This window comes from Crocodylus siamensis, chromosome 1, assembly GCF_052110815.1.
Source record: "Crocodylus siamensis isolate JL-2025a chromosome 1, ASM5211081v1, whole genome shotgun sequence".
Taxonomy (NCBI): Eukaryota; Metazoa; Chordata; order Crocodylia; family Crocodylidae; genus Crocodylus; species Crocodylus siamensis.
The window spans coordinates 212,271,908-212,296,868 of record NC_143395.1 but is presented as its reverse complement, the minus strand read 5'-3'; the positions used below and the strand labels follow the sequence as shown (position 1 = coordinate 212,296,868).

The 24,961-nt window shown below is 43.4% G+C and overlaps 1 protein-coding gene across 3 annotated transcripts in view; it reads right to left on the bottom strand.

Moving 5' to 3' along the window:
• COL8A1 (collagen type VIII alpha 1 chain) overlaps window positions 1–20,371 on the bottom strand; it is a 164,134-nt gene extending 143,763 nt beyond the window's left edge. Inside the window, exon 1 of one of the 3 annotated variants that reach the window (XM_090055981.1) lies at window positions 20,238–20,371. The gene's annotated coding sequence lies outside the window, so the exon portion shown is untranslated. The remainder of the gene's footprint in view (window positions 1–20,237) is intronic. The other 2 variants (XM_090055966.1, XM_090055974.1) reach the window with 2 other exon arrangements.
• Window positions 20,372–24,961: the final 4,590 nt, after the last annotated feature.

Here is a 24,961-nt window from a genome sequence, read left to right as displayed (position 1 = left end):
AGGCATCTATTACTATTAGCTCCATGTGGACTTTGGCAGAAAGCAGGCTGCTCATTAACGGCCTGATTTCCTATCTCTGTCAGAGTGGGGAAAGACTTTCCCCCCCCTTCAGTCCCCACTTACACTAGACTGTATCTTTATCCTCATGCGCCTTGACTGAGCACTTAAGCAATGCTAGCAGCAACACCCTTTCCAAAACAGGTGGGGAAAAAAGGAGGTCCATGAGCCAGCGCCAGACAACTTTAAAAAGGGCAGGCACATGCTGCTCTGGTCTATGCTTCCATCTCTAATTCTGTGCAAACACACAGGAAAGAGACGCTCAGCAGAGAGGTTAGGAAACTGTTTGATTTATAAACTTGGTGGTAGGTAGAACAGGAGAAACTGTAGACCCAAGATAGCCAAGTATTTTAAGCATCTGGTGTAGGCCTCTGCCAGACACAGGATACCAGACAAAGTGTGCCATTTGTCTGTTCTTGAATGGAATTTCCTCTGTTCCTAATACCAAGCAAACTGTTTATTTATAATATAACAGCTTCTGTTTTTGTAGAGATGATATACAGCACATTTAAATTTTCTTTTAAATTCTCATAGTGAAGTTTAAACATTGAAAAATAATTTGTTTAGCCATTATTGGGTGGACTTGTAGGCTGGGAAACTGCTGTGTCATTTAATTCCTGGGTGAATCTCTAAAAGTGTAGAAATTTTGTGCCAGATAAATTCAGATTCATTCTTGAGTCATTTCAGAGAAAAAAACCCTTTGTTTATCAAAACCAACAGGCAGGACTTGAGTTAGAGGCTCCATTCACGTTTTCACAACATCAGGGCCAGTGACTAGTCTGATTTTGTAAATCCACCCAGAAACCTTAAAAGGGCACGATCTTCTAAAACTGCTGACTACTTTCCATCTGAACATCAAGCTGTCTAAGATGCCTCAAGTACAGCTAAACAGATACAAAACATGTCATTATTGTTGCCAATTGAATGCTAAAATATTTTGTAAAGATATATGTACCAAAGCTGGCAGGGAACATACGTTGTCTGTGGTATGGAATTTCTGGTCAAAACCAAAGATGGGCCAAGCCATTATAGATATCAGTAGTGAGATCATTTGCCCGACATGTGAAAGCGCTCATTCAACTTCCTGTTCTGCTTTACTCAGAACAGAAACGATAGGTAGATATAAATAACAGATAGGTCCAACAGTCTCCTTCAGCCCAGATGCACTACCTGGCCACTGGAAATTAGTTATTTAGAAGTGAATACATCTTTTGTTTCTCACAAAATAGCTTTGGAGGAAACTAAGACATTTCAAATGTGAGGAAAGGATTTTTTTTTAACCTCAAAGTTTTGTAGGATAGGAAAATGGTCCAACTCTAATCTCCAGTTTGTCAACCAAAAACTTAAGGCAACTGAAATCACTAGGCACTCTTGAAAATCATGGCTCAAGTTCCTCCCATGAGATCATTAGAACTTTTTAAATTGTCCAGTAATTGTCTGCAGAAACAAATTAAACAAGTTCAACCCTCTCTGCCTGAATTCCTCTATGTGCAGTATAAGGAAGTAATTCTTACCTGCACTGCCTTCCTGTAGTACAGTTTTTTATTCTGATTGCCATAATAATCACAGCAACAGAAGCTAGCATCTGGTTCCAAATAGTGGAATCAGATATTTAAATACTGACCATTATCTCAATCCTACTTTTGTAATAGCTGATATATACACTTCATAGGGCTGAGAGAAAAAACGTTCACACTCCTTTCTAGGTACTGCCCAGCCACTTACAAACACAACAGATACTTTATTTTTCAGAGTGGATTTATTTTCAGACTCACTAAATAAACGTAGCTGTTCTTAGCTGTCACTGGAAAAGACACAGCTGATCTTGTTGGCTTGCACAGTATAAACTCAGCTTTCAACATTAGCTTAGTCAGAGACATTTTATGAAATTATTCCTTTGTAAACAGTGTTGATCTGCACTTCTTATATGGCATTTTATCTTTTATGAAGGCCTGTTAGTGACTGAATGTCTCATTCTTGAATTTCCAAATTGCATTAGCTATCAGCTTTGGGATGGCCTAGATGCTGGTAGCAGGGATGAGGTAGATCTCACTTACTAATTCTCCTGTGATAGTGTACTTGACCTTTAAATTTAGGTAGCCTAAATAAAAAATTAAAAAAAAGAGAGCGAGAGAGAGAGATTTTGTTTTTCTTATGGACAGGAAGCTCACACACGCTTGTAAGTATGCACTCTGGGGTAGTCAAAATCTAACTGTAGGTCCACATTGGTAGCTTAAGAGACACTCTCATACAGCTAGCTCACAGCACCTGAAGAGGTTCCAATTGGGCATTGACAGTCCCTGTACAGGTATAAGCTAGCCAAGAATAGCATATGCTTCCTCCTAAGCACCCAGCATAACTGTAGCTAAGCAGCTGCTTATCTTCAGAAACAAATGAAATATCCAACATTAACATGGATCCTTATGGATGCAACCACTATTTTTTAATTATTACAAAAAGCAGGGCACATATACACAAGACGTTTTGTTGCCACTAGGGCTGTGCAAAGCTTCAGTAGCTGATTTGATTTGGAGGAGATTGCGGCCTGATTTAGGGACCAAAATCGCCAAATCTGAATTAAAAAAAAAAAAACAAAAATCAGGAGACCAGGTAATAGCTCCGAATCAATTTGAAGCATCTGAATAGATTCAGAAAAGATTCAGCCAATTCAGAGATTTGGCCATAGACTAAACAGGCAGCTGACAGCTGCCTGCAGCTGGTAAGTCTGTTGGGGCTGGGGGAGGGAAGGGGCAAGGGAGAGGGAGGGATTGGGGCTGGGACAAGCTGCCCAGCCAGGGGGTGTGTTACTTGGAGAGGTGGACAGAGGGGTGCGGGCATGGCAGTGCCGGAAGCGGGGCTTCTGCCCTGGTGCTACTTGCCCAGCTGGGGCGGAGAGGTGGGTGGGGCAGCAGGATGTGGGTGTGGCTCACTCCAGGCAGAAGGGGGCAAGTGGCAGCAGGGCAAGGCCCCCACTCCCAGGCTGCCGTGCCTACATCCCACACCCCCCTGCACTGGCTGGAGCAGCAGTGCTGGGAGTGGGGGCTATGCCCTGCTGCCAGCTAGAGTGAGCCACACCTGTATCATGCCCCCCATGCCGGCTGGGAAAATGGCAGCAGGGCGTAGCCCCTGCAGCTCTCCCCACTGGGGCAAAGGCAGGCACAGCCTGAGGGGCCGCAGAAGAAGCCCCCATGGCTGCTCTGCCCAGCCCCATCCCCTGCCTGGCCCCAGCCTAGCCCTGGCACTTTTAAAAAGAGGCCCTCACTCACCAGCTGAAGAAGCAGTGATTGAGGCCTCTGGGCACTCGTGGCAGAACCCCCTTGTGCAGTGTGGGTCAGTAGAGATCTCCCCCACCACCTGGGACCTGCATGGCAGCTCTCACATCATGCAGGTGCAGCATGGCTCAGCAGGGCGCCTCACACTTTCTGGGAGGTGGGGTGACTCCAGCAGTCAGCCAGAGCCTGGAACCGTTCAGCCCCAGCTCTCAGGCAAGGCGCAGTGCCCTGCCAAGCCGCACTGCACCTGCACTATGGTGCAGCTGCCGTACGGGTGCCAAGCAGGGGGGGAAGTGATCCCCACTGCCCCCCAGTGCCCCGCGCTGTGCTGGGGTGGGGGGGAAGGGCTCTGCCATGAGCGCCCAGAGGCCCCAATTGCCACTCCTGCAGCCATTAAGTGCAGGGCTTTTTTTGAGTGCCAGGACTAGGCTGGGGCCAGGTGGGGGATGGGGCCGGGCAGGGTAGCCATGGGGGTTTCTCCCGCGGCTCCCCCTGCCCAGGGAGAGACAGGCACAGCCAGGGGAGCCACGGGAGAACCTTCAGCCTGCCTCTCCCCAGCTGATCTGAATCACCAAATGTCTCCAAATCTGCGCTAAAATTGTCCAAAGCTGATTTGGCCAAATCAGTTCAGGACAGTGATCCGAATCAAATCACTGTCCTCTGAATCAGCCAAATCCAAATAAAATTTTTCCCTATTCGCACAAGCCTGGTTGCCATAGCAATGTGCTAATGGCTACAAAATGTTGATGACTCCTCAGCTATGTCACCGTAGCAACACACTCCCTTGCTATAACATGTTGCTACGCTGATGTAGCAGCTAAAAATAATCGTGCACTACCAGCACGGCGCAGTACAGGCTGTTACTGTGCCATCATTTAGTACTTCCAAAAGGAAGTACTAAATGACGGCACAGTAATAATGTCTCCATAGGGGCATGCATAGATGTGCCTGCCCGAGAGCATCCAGAGATCTGAAGATAAAAAAGAGAGACAGTTTTGGAAGCACGGACATAGGTTGCCTGTTTGAGGCCATATTCACAGGATGGTAGTCTCAGAAAGGAATAGGTACATCTGGAAACAACATAATGCTGATTGCCAGATTTTGACATGATTCCTAAAAATGCTCCTTTCTCAAGGTACCAAAATGTGGCTGTCTGGCCTACCAACGGGTATTGGGGCATTTTTCTTGGCAGGCCCAGGTAATGGCAATTATTTTTGCCCACAACTGGTCTCTCCAATTTTTTTGCTGAAGAGGAAGGATAGGCTTGTGGTTAAGGCAACTGGACTGGGGATTAAGTGATTTGGTCTCTGTTCTGACTTTCCCTGCATCCTTGGCCAAATAGCTTGCCAAGTATTCGGCACCCACAAATGGAATCAGATTTTTCAAAAGAGCTCTGCTTCCACCGGGGCCATTACTAATGTGGCCAGATGCTCAAAAGAGAAAAATCTGGCCATGAGCATCACAACTGGAGCAGCTGGATACTGACCACCACTGAAAATCTGGCTCAAAAGTGCAGTGGCTAGCTGGGAATGGAGCTCTTCTGCTAGCCCTTGCTGAGGTGGCTAAGTGCTTTGGAAATCTCTGCCTCAGTTTCCTATAAAATGAGGATAATATTTCTTCCCTTCCTCATCAGGGTGCCTGTGAAGATAAATTCATTAATTTCCTATGTGCAATGTTCTTGGACACTTCTGTAGGCAGGAGAGGGAGGCAGAGTGTTTTTAGTACGCTATCTTTCCAGACATACCAATCATCTGTGTAAGGAGGAAGAGTGTCTTTGGAGGGTTGGAGCAGGAGGCTGGGAGTCAGCTCTAGCTCTGTGTTAAATGCCGGGTTTCTGCAGAACTTGGTGTGTGCTACTATCATAAATATGGCAGGTACCTCTTAGGGTCCCCTGTCATAAATATGGAGGCTCTTAGATTAGTGCTATATATATATAAAAGAAATAGAGAGGGGGAGCACAAGGTAAACTGTTGGATGTAAACAGCTTCTAATGTTTTGTTTCACTCCCCTCCCATAAGTTTTGTGTTAGTCATATTCCCCATCTTTGATGGCCTATTTTTGTATTAGATGCATGTGTGCAAAAAATAATTCCACACAGGATCTGCCCCACCTGACACCCCCGCCACCCCATCATGCCTTGGAAAATGGCGTTTTTCATTCAGAACAGGCTCACTTTTCCCCTAAAATTGGGAAGTCTGAACAATTTTGTGTATCCTGTAGCACAGCCACCTCTCTGCTGGGTCCCCCTCAGGCCCCGGGGGAGGCACACCTGGGCCACGGGTTAGTGAGGATTTAGTTAGGGAGCTTCTGGAGGGGTCGGACGTATTCAAGTCAGCCGGCCCGGATGATCTTCACCCTAGAGTTCTAAAGGAACTGGCCGAGGTCATTGCAAGTCCCCTGGCACGGCTTTACGAGCACTCGTGGTGCTCTGGTGAGGTACCGGAGGACTGGAAGAGGGCCAATGTGGTCCCCATCTTCAAAAAAGGCAGGAAGGAGGACCCGAGAAACTATAGGCCGGTTAGTCTTACCTTGATCCTAGGCAAGCTGTTTGAGAAAATTATGCTGGCACACATCCAGGAGGGGCCAGCTGGGGACTGCATGCTTAGGGGCAACCAACACAGGTTCATCAGTGGCAGGTCCTGTCAGACCAACCTGGTGGCCTTTTACGATCAGATCACCAGATCATTAGATGCAGGGGTAGCAGTGGATATAATCTTCCTGGACTTCCAGAAGGCTTTTGACACTGTCTCTCACCCTGTTCTCATTAAGAAACTGGGGGGCTGTGGTGTAGACACCCACACAGTCAAATGGGTCGCCAGCTGGCTGGTGGGCCGCACCCAGAGGGTGGTAGTGGATGGGTCCTTCTCAATCTGGAAGGATGTGGGCAGTGGGGTCCCCCAGGGCTTGGTCCTCGGGCCCACACTGTTCAACATCTTCATCAGTGACTTGGACGAGGGGGTAAAAAGCACCCTGTTCAAATTTGCTGATGACACTAAGATGTGGGGGGACGTGGGCACATTGGAAGGAAGCAACAGGCTACAATCAGACCTAGACAGGTTACAAGGGTGGGCAGACGAGAATAGGGTGGGTTTCAACACAGACAATTGCAAGGTGATGCACCTCGGGAGGAACAACCGGCACCATACCTACAGGTTAGGGAACTCCCCTCTTGTCAGCACGGAGGCAGAAAGGGATCTGGGGGTCATCATTGACTCCAAGATGAACATGGGCCGGCAGTGTGGGGAGGCAGTTAGGAAGGCCAGCCGCACCTTGTCATGCATCCACAGATGCATCTCGAGCGGGTCCAAAGAGGTGATCCTCCCCCTCTATGCGGCACTGCTCAGGCCACAGTTGGAGTATTGCGTCCAGTTCTGGGCACCACACTTCAAGAGGGATGTCGACAGCATGGAGAGGGTCCAGAGGAGGGCCACTCACATGATCAAGGGACAACAGGGCAGGCCCTGTGAGGAGAGGCTACGGGACCTGAACTTGTTCAGCCTCCAAAAGAGAAGGCTGAGGGGGGATCTAGTGGCCTGTTATAAACTAGTCAGGGGGGATCAGCAGGCATTGGGGGAGTCCCTGTTCCCCCGAGCACCGCCAGGAGTAACCAGGAATAACGGTCACAAGCTGGCAGAGGGTAGGTTTAGGTTAGACATCAGGAAGCGCTACTTCACAGTTAGGGTGGCTAGGAGCTGGAACCAACTTCCAAGGGAAGTGGTGCAGGCTCCTACCCTGGGGGTGTTTAAGAGGAGGTTAGATGAACACCTTGCTGGGGTCGTTTGTCCCCAGTACTCTTTCCTGCCATGGCAGGGGGTCGGACTAGATGATCTGCTCAGGTCCCTTCCAACCCTAGAAACTATGAAACTGTGAAACATGCTGAGAACAGGGGAGTTTACTGGTCCATTCAGGTCACCACACCTCCTTCTCTTCTGCCCCTGATACCTGCAAGATTCATCTGGGCATTATTTCCCATCCAGAGATGAGCCAGCCCTCACTTTAATATTCTCATCCACTCAGCATTGATCAGAAGTTCAATGCTGGAGTGATATTTCTGGTCTTTTCAATCCCTGCTAGTATCAAACACTGCTAGTATTTAAACAGTACACAGCAATGCTGCAAAGCAATTTTAAGACATACATGTTGGGGGAGGGAGGGGTCAAACAAAATGCTGTATCCTGTAAGTTACAGAAGGGGAGATTCTAGGGGAGTAAAGCATAAGTTCCACAACTGCAATTTAACCAGGATGATGACAGTAAGACCCATTGTCCTGTGAAAAGAACGATGGCCATGTCCAGACAAGCACAGCCATGTGGTACGTGACACCTCAAACATATCCATGGCACCACATAGCGCCCATTTAGATGTTTTCCATGCTGCAAGGGTGCACTGCCTGTGCATGCACTGCTCTGCTTTTTTTCCCCCATGGGTTTTTTTTTTTTTTTTATTCATGGATATCCAGGGATTAAAATATATGACAGAGGAAAAAAAAACAGAGCAGCACAAGCACAGACAGTGCTCACTGCTTAAAGGCAGAGCTGGGCTGTCCAGAGCCATGCTCCAGCTGCCAACCAGCCTCTGCACAGCAGAATTGCCACAGTTGCAGCCCCGGGAAGCCCCCCAAGATCCCAGGTAAGGCTGCTGGAGCCAGCCTCCCCTACCCCACCCAGGACAACTTGCTGTGCATGAAAGTGTATGTGGCATGGGCATTCCCCAAGGACAAGTAACAATGGTGCAAGGTGCACTGCCATTACTTGACCCCAGGGAACCAAACATCCATGCTCATCTGGATGCACCCCATGTGATTAAGAGACCACAAGAGCAGTTCACTGCAGTTTCACATCCTGACCAGAATATGGCATTGCCAGCAGCACACATACCTCTAGAACCAAACTGAGACATTTACTTCCAGGTCACCACTGGAGCAGAGCACCACTTAACTGAATTTCTAGCTCCACTTCCTGTGGTAGTTGAATTTTCCCTGGTACACTGCCAATCAAGTACTTAACAACTCAACCCAGCTTTCCTTGGTCCAGAACTTAAATGCTGGACAACACAATCCACTTTCTAAGTCTTCTGTGTTTATTCTGTTGCTGTATCAGGAGTAAGGGACCAGAAAAATCTAGCAATCTCACAAGTATCACTGTTTTAAAATATGTAATATACTAAAACATTATGTTGACCATTTTGAGAGTCAAATACTAGAGTTTAAGCAGCACAACAGAAGTGTTTAGTGGATTAGCAAGTGATTTTAAGTAACTTTGTAAGCCAAAATATTTCCTGTTGCAATGTGTTATCTTATGCGATGGAGCAAAGGGAGAAATGATAGGTTACTATGTCTTGAGGCTGAAGTTACAAGGTGCAGAGTGCAACCTAGGAAGTGCTAAGTGTCTTCAGTTCTCTTTAGCTTCAGTGAGAGTTGATGAAGCACAACATGTCCCTTGAGGAGTTCAACACTTTTGTCTGTGAACTTCCATTAAATTATAATTGCTTCTGTCAAAACACACCTGATGGATGGGCCCACCTGGAAAATACTTTTTGCAACCTTCTCCTTCTCATGTCCTAAAATAATACTAGAGAGTTTAAAAGGATTGCAGCTGGGAGCATATCTCCAACTATCGGCAGATTTGTCCAATAAATAATTGAACTGAAAATATTCTAAACTAGTGCTAGGACTGGTGTGTATTTGTGCCTGAAATTTCATAGATTTTTAGGGTTGGAAAGGACCTTAGTAGATCATTGAGTCCGATGATTATAAGAATTATTTTTACTCAACTGAGGACTAGAAATAGAGCACAGGACCCTTATGCCCTGTCAAAATTAACCAAATGTTTGAAATTTAGGTATTAACTATTTGTAACCAGCTGCTCATGAACCAGCTCGAGTAAACCATTAATATTCATGAAGTCTTTTTAAACCCAACAGTTAAAAATAATGTGATGAGTTTAGCACAGGAACAGAAGATTAAAAAACAGACCCTTGTTTCTAAACTGCATTTTTTGCCTTTGATTAGTGATATATCGATACTGTTCCCAATTTATTATCACAATGGCTTTTACCTAGCCTACATGCATTAACTCATTTTCACATACAAAGTTATTAATGGCAAAAAATGGTTGGCCCAGTGATGGCTTCAGTATTTGATTGTTTGCACAAGAAACCATGTCAATTCTGAGAAAACAATTTATGGCTTGTAGGGAGTTTGTGGCTGGGCACTAGGAAAACACTCCCTGAAAGTATTCATGGAGCAGCAGTAACTGTGGAAACCCATGCAGTACATATTCAAATTGGACCCAAGCTGCCTGGAACTGGGGAGATCTTCAAGGGCCATGTACAGACATTACACTTTTACTGGCATAAGCGATCAGAAACCTGCCTATACCTGTAACATAATGAAGTTTGGCACAGGAACTGGTTTAAAAATGGTGGAACCTGGCCTAAGATTTGCTGCCCCCCCCACCCCGCCCCCACCAACATAAGGTGAATGTGTTGTTCACTACTGATCTAAACTACACTGCATAAAGAAAATGGCATAACTTAGATCAATTCTGCCTCGGGCTTTTCTAATGTCTGTATCAAGCCCTGGAGTCACAAATGGCCAGCACAGAGCCTCCTGTGGCTACAGGAGGAATTTGCTATGCTGCTGCCTATCTATTCCACTTGTTTAATTCACGTGCACATCATTCTGCAATTGAATGGGCTGAGGAAACCAACAGACATTTTTGCCAAGTCCTGCCACCCCCTTTGGACGAAAGAATTTGGACCAGCATGCCGAGTTTACCTTAGACACCTTTTTGCCAATTTATATTCTAGAGTTTATTCTCTGTGGCAACCCATCAACCTGATAAGACAGAACAATCATGGCTAGTGCCTCATTAGCTCCCACAAGGACTGCAAAGTAGGGCACAAGCATAGTAGTGACCCTGACTAGACAGTCAGCCAATGATTTATAAGTTCCAGAACTACCAAGAGTTCACGTACCTGCCGCAGCACCACACTGGACATTGTGTCCAGGGCTAGTCTTGGACTAGATTGAAATAGACCCCAGAGAGACTCCACAGCATTCATGGGAAAAGTTAGATTTTGCTGAACTCCAGTCTTCCACCCCCAATGTACACACCGTTTGTCAGACTTGGAAGGACTCTCTCTATTTGCTGGAGGGCTCTGTTCAGCTGGAGGGTTCTTAAACTTTTCTTTCTGGGTTGACCAGAATGTGGCTTTGGCCTCTTTAAAACTCCTCCCTATCTGATCAGCAACCACAGAGGCAGTTTATTACCAAAAAGAAATCTAAGAATCAGTTTTGGCCACTTTCCTTGGAAAGTTCATTTATTAACATTGCTTTGGTTTTATGTCAAAAACACATTGACAAGTGCTGACATTTTTGGAACTGTTAAAGCTCAAGAGACTTATTCCTCAAGTCCTAAAGTTTGCACTTTTTGTAGCAAACAATGTGATTAGCTACTATGGTAAATTCTAGCCACTGGTGGAAAAGAAATGAGTATCAAGCACTTTACTTTTTAAAAATGTATTTATATGGATTTTAGTACCTGTTGGAGGTTCTAAATTAGTTACTCTGTGGGCACATCTACACATGCCCCTCATGGTGCTGTTATACTGTGCTTTCCCAGTGGTGCATGGTTATTTTTAGATGTTATGTCACTGTAGCAATGCACAATAAGGAGGTAGCTCATTGCTACACTGACATAGCATCAGGCTCATGTTTTGTGCCTGCCCGTGCTATGTTGCTGTATTGGTGAGCTACAGCAACATAGCGTCACCAGCAGAAACAACCTGTAAATTTAAATTAGTCTTTTATCCATAAGGGACAATGCAATAAAGGCTCTGGCAGTGTACACTTCCTCTACTGCCCTGCTTGTTTGCCTTTGCTCCTCAGTCCTGACCTGGCCTACCCACCTTTTGGCTTCTTGGTTGAGACTGCCAGAAAAGCCCCAGTCTTGTGTTAATGTCTGTCAGCTAAGCACTGGACTAAACTTAGCTAATTTACTTCACAAAAAAACCTAGGAAATGGAACATTTTTTCTTTCTGCTTTTTGTTTCCTTTTAAAGACAAATTGAAAGCAAATTTTGCTCTCTGAAGCATGCAAAAGATCTCTGCTCTGATATTCTGCTCACACTGGAGCTCCATGCATGTTAGGGATAACAGAACACGAGAGCTAAGATCAAGTGTACAGCCAAGGGACTGCTCCAAGGTTTTTTCCAAGGTTTCTTCACCAGCAATCTGATTGCATTTGCTTTGAGTAGCCCCGAGGCTATGCCATCTTCAGTTATGTACCTTTAAAAATCAAACTGAATAAATCTGAGATGATATCAGCACCTCTGTGTCAGGGCTTGTGTTATCTTTTTGTCACTTTGGTTCATATCATAGGGGCTTTGTTATATCTGGGATTGATTCTGTTATTCTGGTAGTGTAGGTAGCAAAAAAGGGCAAACATTTTTCTTTTCCTTTTTCAAGAATGTTTTTCCTTTAATGTCAGAGGCAGGCTCTCCTGTGTTGATATGTGCCTTCCCTGTGTCCAGTGAGAAGATTATTGCAGTGAATAGTTGCACAGAATATAAGAGCGTATAACACAGACATACCAAAGAACAGGCTTCAAGCTTATTCGTAGATGTTCTTAGTGGTGCTGGTTTTGATTAGGAGGATTTCACCTCATGTAAATGTCCCCCGTCTCCCTCTGTCTGACAGCCCTAGCAGTTGCAATCAGCTAGTGCACTTGACCTCAGGACTAGGGGAAGACATTACAGAAACCAATTTAAGTGATCAAAAACTGGTTTAAACCTGTAACAGAACAGACGTTCAGTGCATCTAAACTGGTTGGAAAATGGCTGGAACCAGTTTGAGATAAATCTGGTTGAATGTAGTATCAGACTTAACTGATTTGGGTCAAACCAGTTTATGCAATGTCTGTCCCAGACCCTTTCCTGGTTTACTTTAAATCAGAGTTCCCCAGCATCCCAGTACGCTCTCTGGGCTGGGCAGGACCCTCTGCTCCAGAGAGCTGGGCTGGTCCTTCCCCTCTGCTCCCTGGCTGCAGCTCTGGCAGAGACTGCATGTACAGCAGGGTTTGCCTGGCTTTCTCCTGCTGCCCACCTCCCCCTCACCACTCTGTGCTGAAGTAAGAATTCTTCCCTCCCCTCTGCCATATACAAATACTTCTCAGCATTAGCTAGCATACCACAAGATGGCTATAATCCATGCTGTGGGAGACTGGACAAAGTGCCACTTATGGCTTTTTGGAGCTAATCAACAGGTAGCTGGTAATATCCTTCCATTCCTTCTTTAGAACAAGTTGTTTAAGAGGAGCTTGAACTAATGAGAGATACTTTTGTTTTGCTGATGGGCTGATAAATGCTCTCTGCTGTATAACTAAGTGCTGTGTGAATCCTTGCTGGCTCCCTCACTGATCAGTGAGGGGGAGGGACCCCTCCCTAATCAGAGCATCCTGCCAGGGCCTGGCCACACCCCACCCCCCTCAGCTCAGTGCTGTAGAAGGGAAGGGAGGAATGCTTTAACACTGCCCCTGCCCTGGCTTCTAGCCTGAACTACTACAGCCATATGCCTGCATTTTCAGTACAGAGAGGATGTCTGTACTATCACAAAGTGGTTCAGCCTAGGGAGGTTAGACTAACCTGCAAAGATTGAATCAATTCAGGGTCAGACTTTTTGAATGTCTGTCTCTAGCTCAGGACTCTACAGATGCATGTACATAGGGACTGGGGTACAGGGAGCCCCCGCTTAGTGCTCTTAATTGGTTCCTGAAAAACTCAACATTATGTGAAACAAGTGTTAAGCGAAGCTGAAAGTATTTGATGACCCAAGATGGCAACCACAGTTCTTTTTAATGATCCAAGATGATGGCTACAAGCATTAAAATGAAACTCACTGAGCACTAAGTGAAATCAGGTATCAATTTAAAATGAGCATTATAGCAAAATGGCACTAAGCAAAACAGTGTTAAGTAGGGGTTGCCTGTAGTTCACTCAGGGATTAAAAGCCCCTGATTATGGAATTTGTTTTTTCATTCCCACCTGTACTGAAAAGAGCTCATATCCATTTAAATAGCAGGCCTATCCTTTAGAGTACAGGGAAGATGGATTTAGGCTCTTTTTCTGTTTTGTAGCTCTTTTTCCATTTTTCCTGGTATCATTTAAACATTCTGTGAATATAGATTTTTTTCAAAAATCATTGACATGCTTTGTGAACACCTATGATATGGATATATTTGCCAGAACTATGTTTTTAGTGTATAAATACAATGAAAAAGGTAGGCTTGGAAAAGAAAAGCAAGGGGTGTGTGTCTCAAATATTATTCACGATAGAGGGATGTGTTAACTGAGTAGGCTGGTAGATCACGGGCCTGGCAAGATGCTTTTAAATCCTTAGTGGAATGTTTCTAGCCTTCCGGGAACAGACTATTATTTTTGAGTGCCCTCCTGTTGAACTCAGTGTAACTGTGGATGCGACCCTGTAGAGAATGATGTCCACATACATACACAGACACCATAGTCATCAGTGCTGTGCCTTTGTGTAGCACTGCGACCAGAACTTATGACCTTCCCCTCCACAAACACAGCTGTTTTGCAAGCTGCAGCCCTTGCAGCCAGGAGAGGGAGCTGATAAGCACTCCAACAGGTCTGATCTTTTTTCAGCCAGAAGAGAGCAGTATTTCACACTTAGTATTAATAAGGGTCCATTAGATCTAGTCCACTGATTCGCAACTTTTCTGGACTCAAAGCACCCCTCAGAAAATGCCAACTTAGTTTTCACTCTTTGTGCATGTGTAAAAATACTAGAGCAATTTTTCTGTTGCAAAGAACTCAGACCATAACTGGTCAGAATGTTTTTGACACTCTGGATTCCTATTTGAAATCTCTGGCTTTACCTTGTGAATCAAATTTGCATACCTAACAGTGCTAACATTGCATGGCACACTTGGAAGAATCTCAAGGCACCCCAGGTGCCATAGAACCCTGGTTGAGAATTACTAATATAGTCCCTCAGTCATTTGACCTTCCATTCAAAAAGCATTAGGATTTTATCCATCTGGCTTTGGCCAAGAATCAGAAACTTTGCATTTTAGTTCACTAAAAGACACCCATATGCTAACTAGAGATAGAAATCTAGAATACAGTTATGAGACACAGTAGATTACTTATACATGACAATGTTTTCAGAAACCGTTGCTTTCTTTCGGGAGGACATGAATAAAAGGCTAAGCACTATAATTCATCCATATGTTCACACAGACCCTTGTCATTATGTTCCAAATTTACCATCCTCTACAATTTATTCTAAAGGCAAATGCCGTTGGCTGGGGCCAGTAGTAGATCTCTTATCCTCTGTGAACTCCAGCTATCAGAAGGCAAACTCAACTGCACACAGTTACACTGAAAACTTAAAGGATCATCTGCCCAATTAGGCACCTTTAGTTATCATTTTTAATTTCCCTAATTTTCCATCAAGGACAGAACAAACCATCTATGCTTCATTGCCTTTCCTTGTAGCCTAGGATTGCTCTCCATTATAACATGATTAACAGTTTTTATTTGCAGAAGTACAAAATTTGCGAAGATAGAAAAATCGCCCCCAGAATAAGAAAGAACCTGAAAGCTCACAATAGATGGTAGGTCCAGAAACAAAGTAGACAGTCATAGGATAGGCAAAAGGTTCAGAGGTAAAGCCAACCTCTTCTCCTCTGCGATTAGTAAAACGTGGTAGCAGAGAGACAGAAAATCCCATATTTGCTCTTCCTGAATAATTCGGTGTGGCCCAGATACTGGAACAACATGCTTCTTCTTCCTGCGGCTGACAGAAAAGAATTACTCTGTGGCACTCTCTATGGCACCTGCAGCTGGATGGTTGCGTATCAGCCTGGTCATACCCCCAAACAGGATAGACTCCCCACCCCTGACCCCTCTCCAGAACAGCACCTTACAAACAGACCTGTTAATTAGTGCGCAAAAAAAATGTAGTGGGGGGAGGAGGATGACCAATAAAGCTTTGCTTTTACTCAAACCTGTTTCATTACCATAATAATACACTATCCTCACCTATGTGGACCAATGAGCCAGTCTCTATTTATATATGCAACATGCTCATATATGCAAAGTGTTCAGATATGCAAGATGGTAATATAAAGTGTCCAAAAAGAAATAAAGATATAAAGCCCCTATGCAACAGTCCAGAACTTTTATAACAATGCTATTACCAAATCTAATACAAAAACCTGGACATGCACAGGTATTTGCTCTTTTTTCCCCTGACTTTTCTTGTATAAGGCTTGGAGTTGAATGCCCATATAAATGGGGTTCATGTAAGTGAGGGTCTACTGTATGTACAAAGAAGTTTTTTGTTGTTTAAAAACAAAAAAGCAAACAAGAAAACCTTATTTTCCAGGTGTAAGTATGTGGGATAGACACTAACTTCCTGCTGCCAACCCTTAAGTGTTAGAGCCAATTTCTTGCCAGTTTCTATTAGAGTTGTGTATTTGACTGGTCAAATAAAATTTGGTCAATAAGCTGGTCAAATATTGGTAAAAAAAAAAATTATAAAAAAATTCCAATAGGTCCAAATAACACATAGGAAAAGCACATGTTTTCCATTCAGAAATGTGTCAAAACACACACGCAAAAAAAAAGTATAAAATTACAAAAAAATTGCTTTTCTTGTAAAATTGCTATAATTGACCAGTCAAAAAATAGGCAGTCATTTGACAGTATTGACCTGCTTGCTCACCCTAGTTTCTATGAACCTATTTACAGCTCTTTCATCCAGTTGCAGCTTGTACTTTTGTACGTATTCTTTCACTTACACTACAGTATTTCAAGGCACATTATAAACCCAGCTCAGTTGTATATGCCTTTTGGTTATTCGTGTTCTAGTGAGCAGCTTTCTTTATCGGTTCTACTGATCTGTTAATTCTCTCCCACATTCCTTGTTCTGTCCCTGGGCTTCTTGTCAGTCATGGAAACTTATCTTGACAGAAGGTGAGCCAATGGCCCCAAAGGCATCTGTGGCAATTGTTTCATAGACCAAACATCAGTGTGTGATAACACATTCTAAGAGTGGAGACACTCCAATTCTCTCCTAAATAAGTATTTCTTATAGAGTTGTGGACCATTTCATATGCCTTGAGCTAACCAGAGTCTAGACTTTTGCATATCTCACTTCATATGTGTCTCATATTTGGGCCACAGATATGGGGACCACACTTCTCTTTCCTTCAGGCTTTCCATCAGAGAGAGAGCATGTTTCAAATTTTATGCACAGCACATGAGGAAGAAGCTCAACATTCTTACAGAGATTTGTTTTCCCCCTCAACTCCGATTTTAGGACAGCACAGTTACAAGACCACAGCAGCTATTAACATTCTACACTTTCAGACGGGGCAATGCAAGGTTTATAGAAAAGCCACCTAAAAGAGTGTAAAAAGGATTATATGGTTTACAACTGCCCTGTCCCAATGACAAAGAGCAGTAAGACTCAGGATGACAGTGGACTCCTAATTTTCTCACAGAAGTGGCAATTTCTTCTTTTATCATGTGACCTCATTAAAATAAAAATATGCAGTGCATCTGATGCTCAGCATATGAATTATTTTGCATAATTGCCTCCAATTTTCTATGTGAACTTGAGTTTTGAAGTTTATTAGAACATTATTGCCAAGTGTCAGGTCTACTGTGTATGCTTTATATAATTTCCTGGCTAGCAATGGTAGGAAGAGATGGAAGATTGGGAAAGGGGAAGAAGGAAGGGAGAATTTTTCCTTGTTCATTTCACCAGGATGAGTCAGTCCTAAAGAACCAAGTAGGGTTTTACAGTGAGAAAGAGAAAGGATATCTTTTGTTGGAAGTGCTGGACTGGGACCCAGAAAAACAGGGTTCAGGTCTCTGCTCTGTCACAGATTTTTGGCATCACCATGAGCAAATAATTTTCTCATGCCTAAATTCACCAGCCACATTATGTGGGGGAGACACAGGGGGACAGGGCTTCATAGAGGTACCTGGGTGCTCGCTAAACACCAATAGCAGAAGTCATATTATGACTGTAGATAGTTGTATAGTTTACACTGTGTAACTAGGGATTTGGTACAGAGCCCATTGGCAGTGGGAGTTACTCCATCAACTCTGGACCAAGCCCCTTAAACATAAAACTGACTGGACATGACCACCCTAAGATTGTTGCTGTCATTATTATGTCTCCATTAGTGTAACTTAAAAATTGTGGTGTTCAGAATTTTTTCCCTGTGGTTTTTATCTTATTCTCAGCTTCCTAGTATCCAAGCCAGTTTTCTCTCAACCCCTTACTTGTTTAGCATGTGGTTGCCACACCATTTTAAAATGATAGGGTGCATTTTATAGAGTGTGTTTTTGTCATGATAGGAGTAGAAACTGGTCTTATACAAAGCATTTTCATTTCAGCACCAAGATAAACAAGGGCTGTGTAACAAAACTCAACAGCACATTTCTGAAAGGATTATTTTTCTGGAAAATGTTCTGCACCCAACTTCCCTTCACCCACTGGTATGAAATGACGCTAAGTTGAACTATGGGATGTGTTACCTGTGAGAGATGCTGTACTGTCTGATTACAGATGCAAAAAGGACGTGCCTACATGAGACGTTTACTTCAGAGGTGACTACTTAGCTTTGCAGTAAATGTCTCAGCATCTACATGTACAGGCCTACTAGGAAGCAGGAAAGTAATATATTCTGCAGCAGGGTAACACTTGTAAACACAAATACTACCCTGCATGGGAGTTTTCATGCACAGCAGCACACATGCAGACACTGACATGACTGGCTGGGACACAAGGGTGCTTCAGTGCAGGAGTTGCCTGCTGGCTAGCCCTGCACTAAAGCATCCCTGTGCTCCAGCCAGCCCCTCCACAGCACGTTATTGAGACTGGTGGGAACAGCCTTAGGCTGGCAGTCTGACCCTCCCCTCCTCCCCGCTCCCCCGATGCCACTGCTAACTGGGGCTGCTTCAAATGGGCTCCACGTGCAGCATATTAATAAGTTCCAGAGTGGATTGATCCAGAGTTAGTTGTTCCTGGGCACACATTTAAACAGCACACCTGGGAGCAAAAGACTCTGGAGCAATAAGCTCCAGAGATTATTCAAGTGCACTAATTACATGTGTAGATGTGCCTAAAATGACACATTTCAAAGCAGCCTCCAACAAAAGGTATTTTAATACATGTAAATCTTTTGAGTCAAAGGCACTTTATGATGGGTTTCTTCCTTGCTTACTCTGTTAAAGTAAAATTGTGCATGACAAATAGAATTTTATTATAACCTAAATTTTATAAACAATACATTTCTAAAATTATTTGCTGCTGCAAATATCAGATGTTAACTAGGAAATAAAAATTTGCAAAAGAGGCATGAAAATGTCTTGGGGGGTGGGGAAGGAACTCTTTTTAGGCTTTATTTAATTAGTCTTCTAGACAAAATGTATATGGATCAGTTGCTTTAAAAAGAATTTTACTCCAAAGCTAACCAAGCTGCAGGAACTGAGAATATTTTAAAAGATACTCATGTAAACTTTCTAGCAAATTGCTGAATAAAGACGTTTCCTATATTCACATTAGGGAGCTACAATAGATCATGTATAAAATAAAGGTCAAATCTCAATACACTAAAAAGAAAAGGATGGCATAACAGAGTTAATGTTATAAAACTCTATAGTAGGTACTGTAAGTATAGTTAATGTGCAAAAATACTCGTATTTATATGAAGGTTTTTCTATTTAAAAAAAACCCAGAAAAAAAAGCACATTATTACTTGAAAAAGAGATTTTTGGCCACAGTAAAGAAAATATTCACTGTTAACTGCAGGAATGTGTTCTGTCTAGGAGATTTACAGTAGATACAATCAATATCTACTGTTTGCTTACTATTAATTCCTGAACTCTCTCATTGCTGAGTCTGATGGCAGGATTCTAGGATTAGAGCTCATATGATGGAATTTCTTTAAACAGGTGACCATGTGCTAAAAATGCACGGACTCACAACATGAGAAACTGGTTCTAGTCATTGAGATTTGTCTCTGTGGAGGTGGACAGATGCAAAAGGAAGTGAGTACCACCCTGCTTTTGAAACACTGTCTTCTGTTTAATGTGCTTCAGCTTTTTACTCTATCCATCAGGCTATAATATTTTCTCTTTACTACTCTTTTCCTGTACCAACATAATATTTCTGTATATGTAGCCAATAAAAATTTAATTCAAACAGCTATCATGTAAAGGAACAGCACACAAAGTTCTGTTGTTACAGGGAATAAAACTTTGCTCTTAAAACATGTTCCAAAAGCATAGTTAGTCCTGAATGGTAAATGAAATTCACCTCTTGTAACACCCAGCTCATCACTAGATCCTGCCCAAATCCAGTAGTTCAAACAATTTTTTTTTCAAAGCAGTAAAATCTGGAAAGATGCACTTTTCTGATAAGATTTGCTAAAACTCTCTTGTAATTTTCCAAAAATCTCCTATATGATCACCAGGCATTTTGAATGTACTATTTCTTTTAAAGGAAAAATATTAGGCAGCTTTAAACTACGTTTTTACTGATAGCTTCAACTGAGTTTTTCTTTTTGAGATGGAAAATAGTAAGAGGGATTTTAAAAAGTGTTAAAATAATCCTGCAGGATTTGATTTTGAGACCATTAGAAAGGATCAGAAGAGCCTTTCTCAAGCATATCTGTCAGTGTGTCCCAGCAAGATATGTTTTTATTTCATTGCTAAAACAACAGATTGTTACTGACCTAAATGTCAGATGACACTTCATTTGAAAAAAGCTACACCAGCACCACCCAGCAAGGCAGTGGAGAGCTGGCATTAAGACTTCCTCAAAATAGCCTGGGAGAACAGAAGCCTGAAGTGGCAAGAGTCTTACCTTGAGTACGCAAGATCCAAGGAGAGAAGATCACTGGCTCACAACAGTGGAGGACTGAGAAAGTGCTCTGATCAGCAGCTGGTAGCATGCTTTGGCTTTTATGTGCAGGTGGGAGGAGCTGCTCCTTATAGTAGGTGGGCAGGGAAGAAAGCAAGCAGGCAGCACTCAGAAGGCACTGTGTGGCTGATTTTTGTTCTTCAGGGAGTGAGAAAGAAGTGGAAAGGGAAGGAAATTGAATGGCATTCACAGAGGAAGAAAAGCTTGATTTTATCTGTTTGTTTGCAATCAGTCAACCCATTAAGGGCTTAATGTTATTTCTTTAGAACTAGTGTATTTTTTCCAGTTAGAGTTGCAATGCTCCAAGGTCCGTTTTTGCCTAATTTGAGGATTTTTTACACCAGTAGGATAATAGTCCAAAGAAGTTGGTGGAAAAGCTGATATCCCTCCTTCTCTGAAGGAAGGAAACTAGAAACAGCAGCCTCTCAGTCCTTAATTTTGCCTACTTACACAGCTACTGGGTTTCTATTACACTCTATTCCTCTACTCCTGAATACTTTTATTTTTCTGTCTCTGGTGTTACCCTGGTTTTTCTTGATACAGCTGTAGTGTGTCCTAGCTACACACTGAATCTACCCTCATTTGGAGCAGTTTCCTTGTTCCCTTGTGATTGAGTGAATCATTTTCCTTATGCGTTATTCCCAAAAACCCAGCAAAGTTAAAAAGACACATCTTTCCTGGGGGCTTCTGTGTTACTTTATTGCTCATACTACCACATTTGCTGTTTTCAGAACACTGGAAAGCAGTATTTTGGTCATGTCCAGAGGCATCCATTCATTTGCTTAGCCTCACAAGAGGAAACAGGTGCTAAATGAATATGCAGCTGAAATGGAATAATTCTTGATTGGTGCCACAACCTGCATTAAAGAACCTTGATCCTGTTGGTGCCTCTTGGTTCTGCCATCGTACCAATGGCAAATGAAAACATGCTTTTCAAAATTGTGTTAAACAAGCACACTAACAAATTCAGAGAATGGGGAAATAGATGAGGAGAGGAGAGGAGACCAAATTGGATGGGCCAATGTAAGAGAGAGGACAGTGGTATTACCAAATTAATAACATACATAGGAAGTAGGACAGTGCTCAGCTGAAGGAGAAGAGTTTAAGCGGGTCATCTCTTCTGTACTTCCGCAAATGATGGTGCCCATGAGATAAGGGAGAAGGGGGATAAAACATTACAGAAGGGAGATTAGATAAATTCATTTGGAAATGGATGGATAATACACAGTGAGTGAATCTATATGTGTAATTAATGCATATCACAATGGAGCTTCTCACTCCTGGGCACCATGTTTACACATGCACCTCGGACCACAGCGCATTAAGCTGGATTGGAGTATCCCTAGGTGGCAGTAGGCCCAGGGGTCAGCTGCCAGTTTGGGGCTGCTCTCTCCCAACTTAATATGCTGCAGAGGTGCTGGCTGGTAGGAGTGTGCAAAATGAGCCATATTCAATCTGGATTTAGCCCGAATTGGGGGCAATGATTCAATTAGTTGATTTGGATCACAGACCCAGGAAGCACAGTCACTGAGCTGGGGGGATGTGTGGGGTCCCCCCCTTATACTCCCCAGCGGACCCAGAAGTGGACCAGAAGTGCTTCCAGTCAATTTCCAGGTCTGCTGCTGAGCGCACTGGGGAGCCCCCTGCATTCTCATGGGATGCTCCATCCACCCCACCATCTCAGCGTTCAAGAGCTGCCAGCTACCTTGAGGTATGTATAAAAAACATTAAAAGCTGTGTCTATGTCTGAATTGCTGAATCTTTCCAAACCTCTCCAAATCAATTCGGAGGGTTCCAATTTGATTCAGAGAGATTAAAGGGTCTCCTGATTTGTTTTGGATTCAGAGATTCGGACACTGAATTGGACCAAATCTCCACTGAATCGAATCAGGGACCGAAGCTTCACGCAGCCCTATTGGCTGGGTCACCAGAGGGCTTCAATGCAGGGCTAGCCAGCAGGTAGTCAGTGATGCACCCTCATGCCTTAGCCAGCCCCATCTAAACAATGCCACTGCAGGAGAGTACTTGTATTTACAAGTACTAACCTACAGTGGCATTTATTAGTTTACCAACACCTAACAGAGCTGCATGTTTAGATGTAGAGACTTTACTGTGGAGTGAATTATTCAGCTCTGCAATAAAAATCTTGTATAGCTGTGCCCAGTATCTACCACTCCCTAGACTAATGATATGAATACCTAATGCAGTGCCATGCAAGATAGAGACACCTAACCTAAGTTCAGGTGCTAGACATGGTATATTGGCAAGAATGTGGCTTTCTAATTAGCCCTATGGACAAGCATGGCTTATTAGCCTTGTGGAGAGCCAAACTGAGACAGCCATACTGTTCCTGATACCCAAGCCAGCTCACGTATTTCTGCATGACACTGCCTTGTACCTGTAGACATACTGTTTGAGGCCAGTCTGGCTACAGCATTCTAGATATCAAGACACTGGTTCTTTGCTGGATTGCGACACTACAGGTAGTATCTTGAAATCTGGATGCCTCATACTAAGCTTTTCAAACCAGAATTAAGAACCTGAGGCTGAGCAGCTACAGCTTCTGCCAAAGCCCTGAGGAAAATGTAACTGAAAGCAGTTCAGGACCTAAGTTATTTTAATGATGGAGTAAATCCAGAAGGTCAATTAAGATGAGAAATGGTGGATTATCTTTACCTTTCCTTTCTTCCTCCACCTCATTACCTTTCTTTGTTTCTCTTCACTGTCAGGAAGCTAAAGAGCCATGTCTTTGGTAGCTCAGCTGACTTGGCTGTTCTGATCTGGAGGAACAGATCAGCATACTCTAGAAAGTGACCTCCTGTATGCATGACTGTTAATGTTATCCAAGAGCAGTTTTTGGTAAGCATAGGAATCTGCCCCACTGTCCTTGGTCAGTGACTGCTCCTATTCTTTGAACTGCATAGCTGCTGCTTTCTAAACCAGACCTGGATGCCAGAGCTGGGTGTTGGGAGCATATGGCACCAATTGCTTACACGTTTCTGGATCAAAGCTATCTTATGTTTGATTAGACATAAGTTATTCAACAGCAGTTCTGTACTGAATGGATTTCTGTAGCTAAGTATGAATGAACTAACATTCTTTTAAAACCTCATATCTTACAGTTCACTTAAAAAGGCAGGGGCTGTGGCCTGAGAAGTGTCCATCTAATTTTAGACCGGAAATAAATATTAAGGAACGGATAAGTTGTGGACCCTTGCAGTAGCTTACATTGTAAGTCAGTATACATACATGAACATTCTGAAATGACCTGACCTTTAACTGATGTGACCAGTCAAAACACTAGATCTTCTCCGCAAAACTGGAAGTAACCATCATGTGACATGATGCTTTACATGATGCTAAATAATTAGGCAATTCTGCACAAAAAGAAATTTGAAGTCAAGGTTACCAGGAAAAGAAGTCTAACTTTATGCATTCACTGCCTTTCTCAGTGCCACAAATTGGCCTGGTTTTCAAAGTCAGCAGATAGTCCTGGGTCTCGGGTGCTTTTAAATATCTAGCCACTTTTTGTGGGGATGTAAGCTTGGTTTGAGAAGCCTACAATTAGTCTTCTCTCTTTGAAGAGCTTGGCCCTCATATTTAGACATGAATGTCTCAGAATTAACTGGTATTAAAGGAACTTTGTGCGACTCATCCACAATCCCTAGTATAGGGAGTCCTGTTTGGATGTACATCCCAATAGATTTCATTTCAGTGCAGCCTCAGCTTTTTATAACAGAGTGATAGGAATAGAGGACCTGAGCAAAAGAGAGATTGTACTTGCTTAGCGCTTTCCAAAAGTACTCAACAAACCTTGTTTAAGCTTTCCAGTGTCTCTGTAAGGGAGGGGAATGGTATGCCATCTGTTTTACAGATCCTTAAATTAAAGCACCATCAGTTTAAATGGTTAACTCCAAGTTATCAGACAAAAGTGTCGGGAGTATTATCTCCTTGTTCTCACATCAGTAATAAAGCGCTTTCCTTTCCCTGATGAGTTTAGTGCATAGTGTGGCAGAGTACCTTCGGTGCCTGCCACGTTAAGGTTTGGGAGCAGGCAGCAGGGCATGGGCTACCCTTAATCAGATGGTCCCATGATCCCAGGAGGGCCCTGGACTAAAGGAGGGGGCAAAGTGTAATCTTCCATACCAGTCTCTGGTCCACCGCTTATATTATTCTACCTAGCCCGCACTATCTGCTATCTGCTACTTTATGGGTCTACAGTTTGGCCAGCCATGTAGATTATTAAAGTCACCAAGAGTTCTCACCTGCCACATCTTGGTTGTAAAGTAATTTTGGGGAGGATGATGTTGACCTCTCTTCCTTTCCCCCCTTTACACCTGCACACAGTGTAGCTTGGACATGGGGCTCTGCCTCCCCTACAGCCCCCCCACCCCACTGCCACCCTGATGGTGCAGCGTCAAGTCCAATGTATATTTGTTTTGGTTTACTCACTTACAAGAGTCTCTGCCATGATAATAGTGGCATAGGCTAGCAGTGACAATGTCCACAATAAATACATCTATTTCTACTCAGTCTCATGTATCATTTCCTTATGCAAGGAACGTGGGACTTGGACATGCCTAAACACAGTCCCAGCCTTCTTACTCACCATTTTGTTACTCTCCTTTTGTCTTTTGTCTTTAAGGTTCAACTTTGATCACCAGTGT